The sequence below is a fragment of the Capsicum annuum genome, chromosome 6 (genome assembly GCF_002878395.1).
Source record: "Capsicum annuum cultivar UCD-10X-F1 chromosome 6, UCD10Xv1.1, whole genome shotgun sequence".
Taxonomy (NCBI): Eukaryota; Viridiplantae; Streptophyta; class Magnoliopsida; order Solanales; family Solanaceae; genus Capsicum; species Capsicum annuum.
Window position 1 is genome coordinate 222,186,455 of NC_061116.1, and position 12,300 is coordinate 222,198,754.

A 12,300-nucleotide genomic window follows, 5' to 3' on the forward strand; every position below is an offset into this window, starting at 1 on the left:
CTTCTCCTTCTTCTCTTTCTTCTCCTCCTTCTTCTTCTCCTCTTCCTCCTCCTCCCCCTCCTCCTTCTCCTTCTTCTTCTTCATAGATTGCGCGATCTCTACAACTCCAAAGCTATTTTCCTCTTCTATACATACATTCACTTTCTACAAGTCATCCTCTATTTTCCTTCTTCGAATTTCCTTTTAAAAGGTGTATTTATGCGGTATATATACTGTATCGACGTGGTATAAAAGATTATTAATTCAGTATAAAAGTGTATCAATGCAGTATCAAAGTGCATCAATATGATATAAAAGTTTATCAATAGGGTATAGAGACTACATGTGACCGACGGGTCAAATGACTAAAAATCGAAATTAAATTGGCCCGACTGACTCCGATTGTCCAACTTTTAAAATTGTTGGCTATTTCCTTTCAAAATAGACAACCCATGTCCTTTTTCCTTTATTTAATTGCTTAATATATAACTTTCTTTTTCTTTATTATGCTATATATAGAGGCTGTTTGGCCATAAAAATTATTCACTTTTTTCCGGAATAGGACTCATGGTGTTTGGCCATATATATTTCAAAAACAATTTCAAAATTGTTTTCCGAAAAGTGAACACAACTTTTTGTTGTTTTAACTTTTTTTCAATTCCAATTTTAATTTTAATTTTTAGTACACGTAACCTCAATTTTTTTAATATTACACAAAAAACCCTTATTAACTGCAAATCTTGAGTGTGCAAAACGTGCTCTCTTTTACTTTTTCTTGTTTCTTAAAAAGGTTATAAGAACCCTAACAAGAAGAGCTACTAGTGTTGCTTACACTAACACTTGGCTAAAAGCAACAATGTTGCAGTTGGAGTAAGAGTACTAGTGGCTTTGATCAATGTTGAAATCTTTGTTTCTGAGATTTGTTCCTAACACACAGAAAGTGAAAGCAAATGGGAGAAGAGTATGGTCCATCTGATTATACATTGCTTTCATGATTTACTTTAAGCATAGGAAATTGTTTCCACTGTAAACAAATATTAGCATCTATGATGTAAACAACTATTTACTAAAATTTTCTCAATAATGTTGCTAGTAAATAGTTTAATAAGATTTTTAAGCTAAAAGACAGGTATATTTTTATTATTTGTAGGTATATTTTTATTTTAAGGCCAGGACCCCTTCCATCATTGATGTGAAATTTTGTTTATTCACGAGTATAATCGGTAGATAAACTAGTTGGACAATTTTGATAGTTTTAAAAAGTTTGGGATATAAAATTAAATTTAAAAAAGACTTTTCAAAAGTCTAAAAATATCTATCAAAAATACATGGTCAAACACAACTCCAACTCCAACTTCAACTCCAATTTCAAAAAATTTTAATTTTTATGACCAAACGCCTATATAATATATATAACAATAATCTTTTTTAAAAATAATACTTAATAACATTTGTCATGGATACCAACTTAAGTTAAAATAGGTTGATCTAAATAGTCTCATGTAATAAATAAGTGATTCATTAATCCGTCCAAACTTAAGAGGAGTTGAGATTTGAGAGGATCATATTTGGTGTGTGCCATTTACTAGATTCCACTTGTCATAAACTTTTACTTAGACACCTCAAGTGGACGTTGTTCATTTTTGGCACCTCAAGTAGCTATAAAGCGTGTCACTTTGACACCTTTCAACATTAGCATCAGTGAGTGTGTCTCACTCGCTACCAATGTGAAAAAAGGGCCAATTAATTTGTGTCAACTCATTTAAATTGTCACATCACTATATCCACCTACAATTTTTATTTTATTTTTTTTAAAAAAGACTAAAACACATAAAAAGGGACCAATTATAAAAAAAACACTTGTCATTTTTATAAAAATAATTTTTATATAATTAATTTAAATAAAAAATATTAATAACCTCCCCCTCCCCCCGCTACCTTATATCATCTTACTGAACCACCCTACCCTAGCCCATATCATCTTCTTCAACCCACTCCACCCCCAAATCTGCCGTCACCTCGCCCCCAAATTGTATTCTGCCACCCTCCCCCACCCTACCCCTAAATCATTTGCTGCCACCCCACCCTCCCCTACCGCAACCCACTCACCCCTTTTATATTGTCTTCTTCAATCCACAAACCCCCACCTCCAACCACTACAACAATCCGACCAAATTGACATCAAATTCACAACAACTTGACAATATTTGACAACAATTTTTCACTTTTCATCCAAATTGACAATAATTTTTGATTAAATTGACAACAATTTCATCTCAGCAAAAATAAATTGGTCAAAATAATAATTTTAAGAAGGAACCCATTTGGCCTCAATTTCTGTCTAGTTGCTTTGGTATGATTTCGTGCAGATATACTCTGATATATTTTAGTTGGATCACATTTAAGAATAGATTCAATTAATGAAAATTGAGTGAAGGTAAGTTTGCCGGTGATATTGTATTCAATTGTGGTGCAAAAATTGTGGAGGTGAATAACAAAATTAATGATGGTTTGCGAAAAATTTGGTTACACTATTTTTAATTTTCTACAACATTATGGAGATGTGGTTTTTAATTTTTAAAATTACGTATGTGATTTTTTTCTTCTATGTTTTTTAATTCAAAAATTTGGTGGTAATTTGGTGGATGATGATGATGATGTTGGAAGGTGAAGCATGGACGGAGAAGGTTTAAAGCTGATGTTGGAAGCTTTGCTATGGTTGTTAATGGTGGTGAAAGGTTGAGTTGGTGGAAGAAGAAAGAGGAAAAAGAAAAAAGTAAAAAAAAATACAAAAATCATAAAAATAGCTCCTCACTCGTCTTTAGTATAGTGCAGCACACACAATATCTGCTAAATTAGCAAAAAGTGTCAAAGTGATATAATTTATAGCTACTTAAGGTGTTAAAGTAAACAACGTCCACTTAAAGTGTCTAAGTGAAAGTTTGTGTCAAGTTTAAGAGGCCACCAATGGATTTGGCCATTCTCTTTTGATCGGTGGCTGAGTATCCATCACTGGAGAGGCACAGTCGATAAAAAGAAACAACGAAAGCAGTTGGGCCTTGTTTCGAGGAAAAAAATTAAAGAAAAAACCATGTATATATTAGTGATGATGTGGATGTCACTATTTTTGTGGTCAGGCCACTTAAAATTTTATCCTTTCCATCTTTTTCACGAGTTGATTACTCCTACTGTATCATAATTTAGCATGTTTGTCTTTTATATAACTTTTAAAGATAAATTAATAAAAGGAGTAATTGGCTAACATAAAATTATTAAATTTATATTAAATATTTTCGTTACATATTAGAATTAGTTACTTTCATTAAATTAATGAGGATAAAATAGGAAAAAAGTATCCATTATCTCTTCTTATTTGAATATGTCAACTATTTTGAGATAAATTTTTTTGACAAATATATCAAGTAATATAAATTGGAGGGAGTAATTTATATATGTTATAAAATATAAAGAAGGAACAAGAATAAATAGAGAAAGAAGAGAGAGTAATTGTTATTTTTTTTTGAGGGATTTCTTGAGGTGTATTACAATGAAGGAAACCTTCTATTTATAGGAAAAATTTACTCCTAGTTTGAGTAAAAGACAGATGCTTCAAATCTTAATAGATTTTATCAAAATAAATCTTGATAGACCTTCTCTATAATGTAAATACATTTATAACACCCTCCTTGAATGTCTAGATAGATAATGTGCCTTATTAAAACCTTACTAGAAAAAATCCAGTAGGAAAAAAAAATTGGTGAAGGAAAAAGAATACGCATCTCTAACAATACGCATATCGGCGGCCTCATTAAAAACCTTACAAAGAAAATCCAGTGGGACAAAACCTCGTAAGGGAAAAAGAGTATAGCGCGTATTAACTCCCCCTAATGAAAATATCCTTGAACCTTTGCATCCCTATCTTGTGCACCATTTTCTTGAAAGTTGTAATTAGAGAAGACTTGGTGAATAAATCAGATACACTTTCACTTGAACGAATCTGTTGCACGTTGATATCACCATTCTTTTGTAGCTCATATATGTAGAAAAACTTTGATGAAGTATGTTTTGTTCTATCTCCTTTTATGAATCCTTCATTAAGATGTACTATGCATGATGCATTATCTCCGTATAAAATTGTGGATAGATTGTCATATTTCACACCACATTTTTCACGAATGAGATTATCATGGACCTAACCATACATATTCTCAGCTTGCTTCATGAATAACTATTATCTCAGCATGATTCAATGAAGTGGCTACGATAGACTGCTTTGTATATCTCCAAGATATTGCAGTACCACCACATATGAACACATAGCCTAGTTGAGACCGAGCTTTATGTAGGTCAGATAAGTACCTAAAATCAGCATGACCAATAAGATCGAGACTGGAAACTTGCTAAAAAAAAGCTATATCAGGCCTTGTAGTATTTGCAAGATGCATTAGTGCATCAATTGCACTAAGATATGGTACTTCATAACCAAGGAGTTCCTCATTCTTATCTTGAGATCGGAATGGATCCTTATTCAATTTTTGCAAGTTTCTCATTTAAGAAAATAATCTATTGCTTTTGAAAACTCTCAAAGAGTTTCAATGATACTCAAATCATCAAATTATATCTTATGGGGATAGTAAAAAGTTTTTCAGAAACTTTATGTACTTCAGGCATTTTGAATCCTTTAGGGATTTTCATATGGATGTTTGTCAAGTAACAATATCCAACATGTCAAGTGTGACATCTTCAAGTGTCTGGACTTCAAATCAAATAAGTTTTACACTTACCAAAATGCATCCTTTCAAGTCACTTGATAAATATTTCTACGTCAGCATGCCTAAATTAACGTAGAATTCAGATCCTCATAATCTTTTATAATATTGAGCCAATATTGTATCAAAGATATCATCAACGATTTCTTATTTTGTATTGGTTCACAATGTGACATAAAATTTGAGATCTCATCACTTCATTATTTTCAGGTACCTAAACCTCTCATAAGGTTTCATGAAGTGTTATGTCGTAGGCTCTTCAAGAGCACATTGCCTTCTTATCATGATTATTTGCTCCTTATCCTTTTCAAGGATTATTCATTTGGAACCGATTGGTCTATCATGCTTCACACATGCAGAGACTTTATCCTTTAAGGACACAAAATAGAAGCACTTGCAGTTAAATATGAAATGCTTTCGGCATTTGACTTGAATTATCTTTTGAATGAGGATCTGATGATAATTCCTAACGTATTTCATAGCTGCTTATAATCTCCCCCTTATGTTAGGAAAACTAACATACATCCTCCATTTTTTTTGAGGAATCTATCTTTGTGCATCATGGTATATTTATTAATCATATACCGCACATCAAAACTATTAGATGGAATAGTTGGTTCCTGACCTTGAACCAATTAAAAGGGAAGATATAATCATAATATATTGGTCTAATACATACAAGTGTTACTGTATGCAATATATCATATTTCATACCAATAAATGAAACTTTGTTCTCATTAGTAATGGTTCAGCTATTTATGGAAGGCATTCAATGCTAAACCATCATCATCAAGATGAATTATCTTGATTACACAATCTGAAAATTATGCTCAATTTATATTGAACAAGTAACTTTATGAATGTCAAACGTAGGTTGACCATGAATGTACATGTGATCATCTTATTGATGCAGTTTTTCAACATATCACATGATAGGTGAACGGTCCCTTATTCACCTTTTATTCTTTTAAGATTTTGAGGGATCCAATTCTAAATTAGTTGGTCCAACCAACTTATCATGAGAAAAAACAACATTAAAGTTCATGAAGAATTTTCTAATTCTTCAATATATGTTCAATACTCAGTATGCACATCTTCGAAATATTGCAATTGTTCATGTCAACTTATGAACTTTTAATCTAGTAAACTCCAAGTTTACCATGATATGTGTTTTTGCTTTAGTAAATTTCAGATTTACTATTATATAAATAAATTTTAGATTTACTACTTCAGAAGTAGATTTCAAAATAACTCATCTCAGGTATTCTGCCTCTTTCGGAGGTGAGTTGTCATACCATCACAATCAAGTATACGTTTATATTAATAAACTTCACTAAATATTATCACATTAACCCCAGAGAATGGATCTGTGCTTATAATAATCAAAATTCTCATTCCCCAAGAATGAAATATAATCGTGTCTTAAGCCTATCAAATTATGATAGCTTATATATCTTATAACCTCTTTCATTATATTGCTACTTCAGGAGCAAATTGAGGCATACATATGATGTAGAGAATTTTCTATAGCATATCTTATAATCATAATAAACGTGTGAAAATATTATCACTTTTGATGATTATTATCGTATTGTCTCTCCACGCTTATATTCGTGCATTCAATCACTTGTCTTCTTTCAACAGTGAAGCAAGTTGTCAACTTTCAGATTTATGCTACCATATTCACTTCATGGAATAGAGCATATTAATGGGATATGTTTCATGACCTTTTATTAAAAACTTATTATTTTGCCTTAACCATCATAATATCATCAATATAGTGTATTGAGATTCAAACTCAACATCTTATCCATATAAAGGCGTCTTAAGCATGAATCGATGAGACTTGAACCCAACATATTATCATCCTTTTTGATAATATTGTTCTTGAGGAATAAATTTAAAATATAAATGGTTCCAAACCAATCATTTTTTCTCAAATTCAATAATAATTATATTAGTAGTAGCAAAAGAAAGATAACATAAAGAATTACTAACCTTGAAATCCTTCAGATTTATAATCTCACCTTGTTCGGCAGAGTCTCGTGTTGATAACGTGTTATAAAATATAAAGAAAGAACAAGAATAAATAGAGAGAGAAGAAAGAGCAATTGTTATTTCTCTTTGAAAGAATATATTTCTTACTGAATATAGTTTACAATACAATGATATATATAGTTGTACATCTATAAATGAGATGATAAAGCTAAACTTCTAACTGTAGTTATCCTCTTATGTACAATAATAATCCATAAGAATTTAAATAATTAATTGTCACTTATCACTCCCCCTCAAGCGATGCACAATCTGGAAGAATTCAGAGCTTGTCACGTAGGAACAACAATCTTGGTGAAGAAAGTGCCTTGGTCAATAAATCAGCAAGTTGATCTTGAGTAGGGACGTATTGAACCTGAAGAACACCTACGGCAACCTTTTCACTAACAAAGTGAATATCAATTTCAACATGCTTAGTACGAGCGTGCTGAATAGGATTGAGTGCCAGATAAATACTGCTAATATTATCACAAAAAATTATAGAGAAAGAAAGAGAAATATGAAGTTCGCATAGAAGTGAATGTAACCACGTTATTTTAGCAGTTTCATGAGCAACTGCTCTGTATTCATCCTCGGCACTTGATCGAGAAACAACATTTTGTTTCTTAGAAGACCAAGAAATAAGATTTTGACCAAGAAAGATGCAGTATGCTGAAGTAGATCGACGAGTGGTAGGGCAACCAGCCCAGTCTACATCACTGTAATATTATAAGCTATTATTAGAGCCACCAGGAATAAATAACCCATGATCCACAGAACCTTGCAAATATCGCAAAATTCTTTTGACGGCAGTATAATGAATGGCCAAAAAAGAATGCATAAGTTGAGACACTTGATTAACAACAAAAGCGATGTCTGGACGGGTAAAAGTTAAGTACTGAAGACCACCAACAAGGCTTCTGTAAAGTGTTGGATCAAAAAAAGAAGGAGAATCTTCAGAATGAAGTAGAGACTTAGGAGAAAGATGAGTTGAAACCGGTTTTAAAAATAACAAATTTGCACGACTAAGGAGGTCTTTTACATACTTGGACTGACAAAGAAAATAACCTCCATTGCGAGCAACTATAGAAATACCAAGAAAATAAATAACTAAGCCTAAATCATTCATGGAAAATTCAGATTTAAGAGTTTGAATTAAAGACTTAAGTAAAGAATTGGAAGAAGCAGTAAGGAGAATATCATCAATATAGAGAAGAAGGATAGCCATGTCTGAATTATGTTTGTAAATGAAAAGAGATGGATCAGACATGCTATTTTTAAATCCATTTCATAAAATAAAAAAAGCAAAACTATGAAACCATGCTCGAGAAGCTTGTTTTAATCCATAAAGGGCTTTGCTCAACTGACAAACATGATGAAGGAATTGTGGATGAACAAAGCCAGTAGGTTGCTTCATGTATACCAGTTCGTCAAGATTGCCATGTAAAAAGGTATTATTAACATCTAATTGATGGACAAATCATTTCTTAGATGCGGTAAGAGCTAGAATAGTGTGAATGGTGACTGGTTTCACCACTGGACTAAACGTTAAATCATAGTCTAGTTCTTGTTATTGTTTGTAGCCTTGGGCTACAAGACGAGCCTTAAAACTCTCTAGAGAACCATCATATTTTTGTTTTTTACGATATAACCAATGACAACCAATAATATTGGCATGCGGAGGAGGTGGAACTAATGTCCAGGTGCGATTAGCCATAAGAGCATTGTATTCGTCGGCCATAGCACGTCTAAAATAAGGACACTTAGAAACTTTTGTAAAAGATGAAGGTTCAGATAAAAGTGTGGAGGAATGAGAAAGAAGAGAAGTAAGTACTCGAGGCTTGAGAGACCCAGTTTGCTTATGGGTAATCATGGGATGAGTCTTTGAATTAGACGGTAAGGTTGATATTTGATCTTGAGAAGTAAAATTAAGAGGTAAAGAAGTGCGAGGACTGACATTTGGAGAGGAATATGGGATGTCTTGTTGACCAGCTATTGATGTGGAGGTTGGAGTTTGGTGTCCAGTAGGTGGAGGAAAATTAGAATGAATTTGAGGTGGCTGATGAGATATAGGAGAAAAATTTTCAGCATTATTAGGAGATAAAAAACGTGCACTCCTTTGAAAATTAACGCCCTAAAAATTAGGAGATGACGTTGAAAATAAAGGAGGAGCAAAATCAATCGAAGAGGGAAGTTTAGATAGACTATAAGGGCTATCTTGCGATAAAGTTAAGCCGAGAAGATAAGGATAAGGAAAGAAATCCTCATTGAACCGAACATCCCTAGAGATAAATACTTTGTTAGTTGTAGGATCAAAATATCTATATCCTTTGTAGTTGGAAGGATAACCAAGAAAAATGCAATGTTTTGAACGAGGACTCAACTTATTAGAAGAATATTCACGTAAATTGGGATAACATGAACAACCAAAAGCACGTAGATGATCGTAGGTAGGAACCTTTGCAAAGAGAGCTTCAAACGGCGTTTTAAATTGAAGTTTAGATGATGGGAGGATATTTAAAAGATGGACAGTTGTGTTTAATGCTTCAACCCAAAATTGAGAGGGAACAGATGCTTGAAATAATAATGAACGGACCATATTTAAAATTATGCGATGCATTCGTTCAGCTTTACCATTTTATTGATGAGTATGAGGACAAGAAATACGAAGCAAAATACCATTATCATTAAGAAATGAATGAAAGGCCTGGAGTTTAACAAACTCTGCAGCCCCATCACATTGAAGAGCCTTTAATTTTGTAGAAAATTGGGTCAAGACGTAGGCATAAAATTGCTTAAACATAGAAAAAGTATCGGATTTACGCTTGAGAGTAAATACCCAAGAAAACTTTGTGAAGTCATCATGGAATAAAAGATAATATCTAAAATCAGTAAAAGCTGTAACAGGGGAAGTCCAAATATCACTATGAATTAATTCAAAAGAAGATGAAGAAAAAGAGCAAGAATTCATAAACGGCAACTTCTGGTGCTTGCCAAGTTGACAAGCAGTACATAAATTCTCTAAACTTTTGAATGAAGAACAAGGTAATTTATTGGCCCTAACTAAACTAGCTAAAATAGTAGAACTTGGATGTCTTAGACGCCGATGCCAAAGGTTTAGAGAGACACGAGCTGTAGCAAGAGCAGAATGAAAAGTTGAAACAGAATCACCGCAATGAAAAGAAATTGCATAGAGTAGTCCAGAACTATTGCACCGAAGTAGGGGCTTCTTCGTCATGAGTTTCTTAATGGAAAAACCAAAAGGATCAAAATCCATGGAACAATTATTGTCCATAAAAAATTTACGAAAACTTAATAAATTAGTGGAAAGACGAGGAACAACTAAAATATCTTTAAGCGTAAAAAGATTATTAGAGGAAGCGAGAGTACCATGTCTAGTATAAGAGATAGGGAGTTGAGTGCCATTACCCACAACTACGCGATCTGAGCCATTGTATGGAGTGACAGAGGATAAATTGGAAGTATTAGGAGTCATGTGAGAAGAGGCGCCAGTATCAACATACCACGAAGCATCACCAGGTGATGATGTTGAGTAATTAGAATTAACATCTGACACAAAGGACTTAGAATGCAGAGATGGACAACCACGAGCACTATGATTTGGCTGATAGCAAAATTGACAGTATATAGTTGCATTGGTGGGTTGAGATGGAATGTAAGAAGCCGGATAGGAAAAGGGAGGAGGACCTAGGATAGAAGAAAGATGAGGACGAGGAGTGAATTGTTAAGGCACCCCATTAAAAAATCTGTCATTCCCTTGATTTTGACAACCATGACCGCCATTGAAATGGCGGCCACCATTGGAATCGTGACCACGTCCCCGACCATAGGAGGGAGAAGATTGTTGCTTGGCCGCAAAAGCAATGGTAGCATTATCCGTAGATGATTTGAAGAAACTGGTCAATTGAGATTCATGGAGAAAAAGTAAGAAGCGTGCCTCAACAAAAGACGGAAGAGGAACACAAGTGAAAATAGATGTGCTCAAGGACATATATTCAAAAGGTAAGCCAGAGAGTATTTGGAGGACAAGATCAGAATCAGATATAGGATTTCCAATAAAGGTCAAGGAATCAGCTATGGATTTCACGTGATGGATATATTCATTAATCGAGAGATTACCTTTCTTAAGATTATGAAACTGGACTTTGAGTTGAAGTGTTCGAGAACTAACTTGATCGCAAAATAAACGCTTAATTTGAAGTCATGCATCTCTAGAAGTGAGGGAATAATTAGGCTTGATTATTGCTTGAAGAATCTCTTGAGAAATAGTTGCTTGAATCCATGAAAGAACAATGGAATCAAGTTGAATCCATTTTCGGAAGGAAGGATTAGGGACAGAGGTACGATCATCACTCAAAGTAGTACGCTCAGAACAAGGGAAACTTCCATCAATAAATCTGTAAAGACCATAACCTTTGAAAATAGGTAGGAAAAGTTCTCTCCACAACATATAATTTGTATAGTCAAGAATAGTGGGAACCAGATTCTTAATGTTAGAAACAGAAATTGCAGAGGGAGAGGACGGAAGAAGGGAGGAAATTTTAATAAGGGAGGTCGATGAAGAAGAAACTGATTGAGTAGAGGTGTTGGAAGTCATTATTCAATAACAGAGAAAACCTAGACGTTTGATACCATGAAAGAATATATTTCTTCCTGAATATAGTTTACAATACAATGATATATATAGCTGCACATCTATAAATGAGAAGATAAGGCTAAACTTGTAACTGTAGTTCTACTCTTATGCACAATAATAATCCATAAAAATTTAAATAATCAATTTTCACTTATCACTCTTTAAGGAATTTTTTGAGGTGTATATTACAATGAAGGAAATCCTTCAATTTATTGGAGAAATTTACTCCTAGTCTGAGTAAAAGACAGATGTTTCAAATCCTAATAGATATCAAAGTAGATCTTGATAGACATTCACTATAATGTAAATACATTTATAACAAAATGCATATTTCTACCAAGGGATGCATGCTACGCATTACAATACTTCCTCCGTATATTTTTTCTTGTCAATGTTCTTTGTATGGTTTGAAAAAAATTAATAGATAATTTATTCATTTGTACTATTTTATTCTTGCCATTGATTATTATTAATTATTAATCAATATATTTTTAAAGTATTAAATTTATTGTATTCAAATAGTGATATAGTAGAATTATTTCTATTATTTATTATTTTTTAAGATGTGTCAGATCAATAGTGGATAAGTATAGATAGACGGAGGGAGTAATATTGTTGCTAATACAAGTTGTGATCTCGCAATTTACTTACGAATTCTTCTTTCTTCTTTCGTTTTTACTATTACTCAAGGGATTAGGTGAGTTATTCAACTTAAATTTTGAGATTAAATTGGGTTGAAAATGTTAAGTGAAGAAAGTATTAAAATCAGAACTATAAGTGGGATAAGTTATACCGATTATAATTCCCATTATTCTTTTGAAATATCCCGATCTTGTCAATTACCAAACCAATCCTTATTGG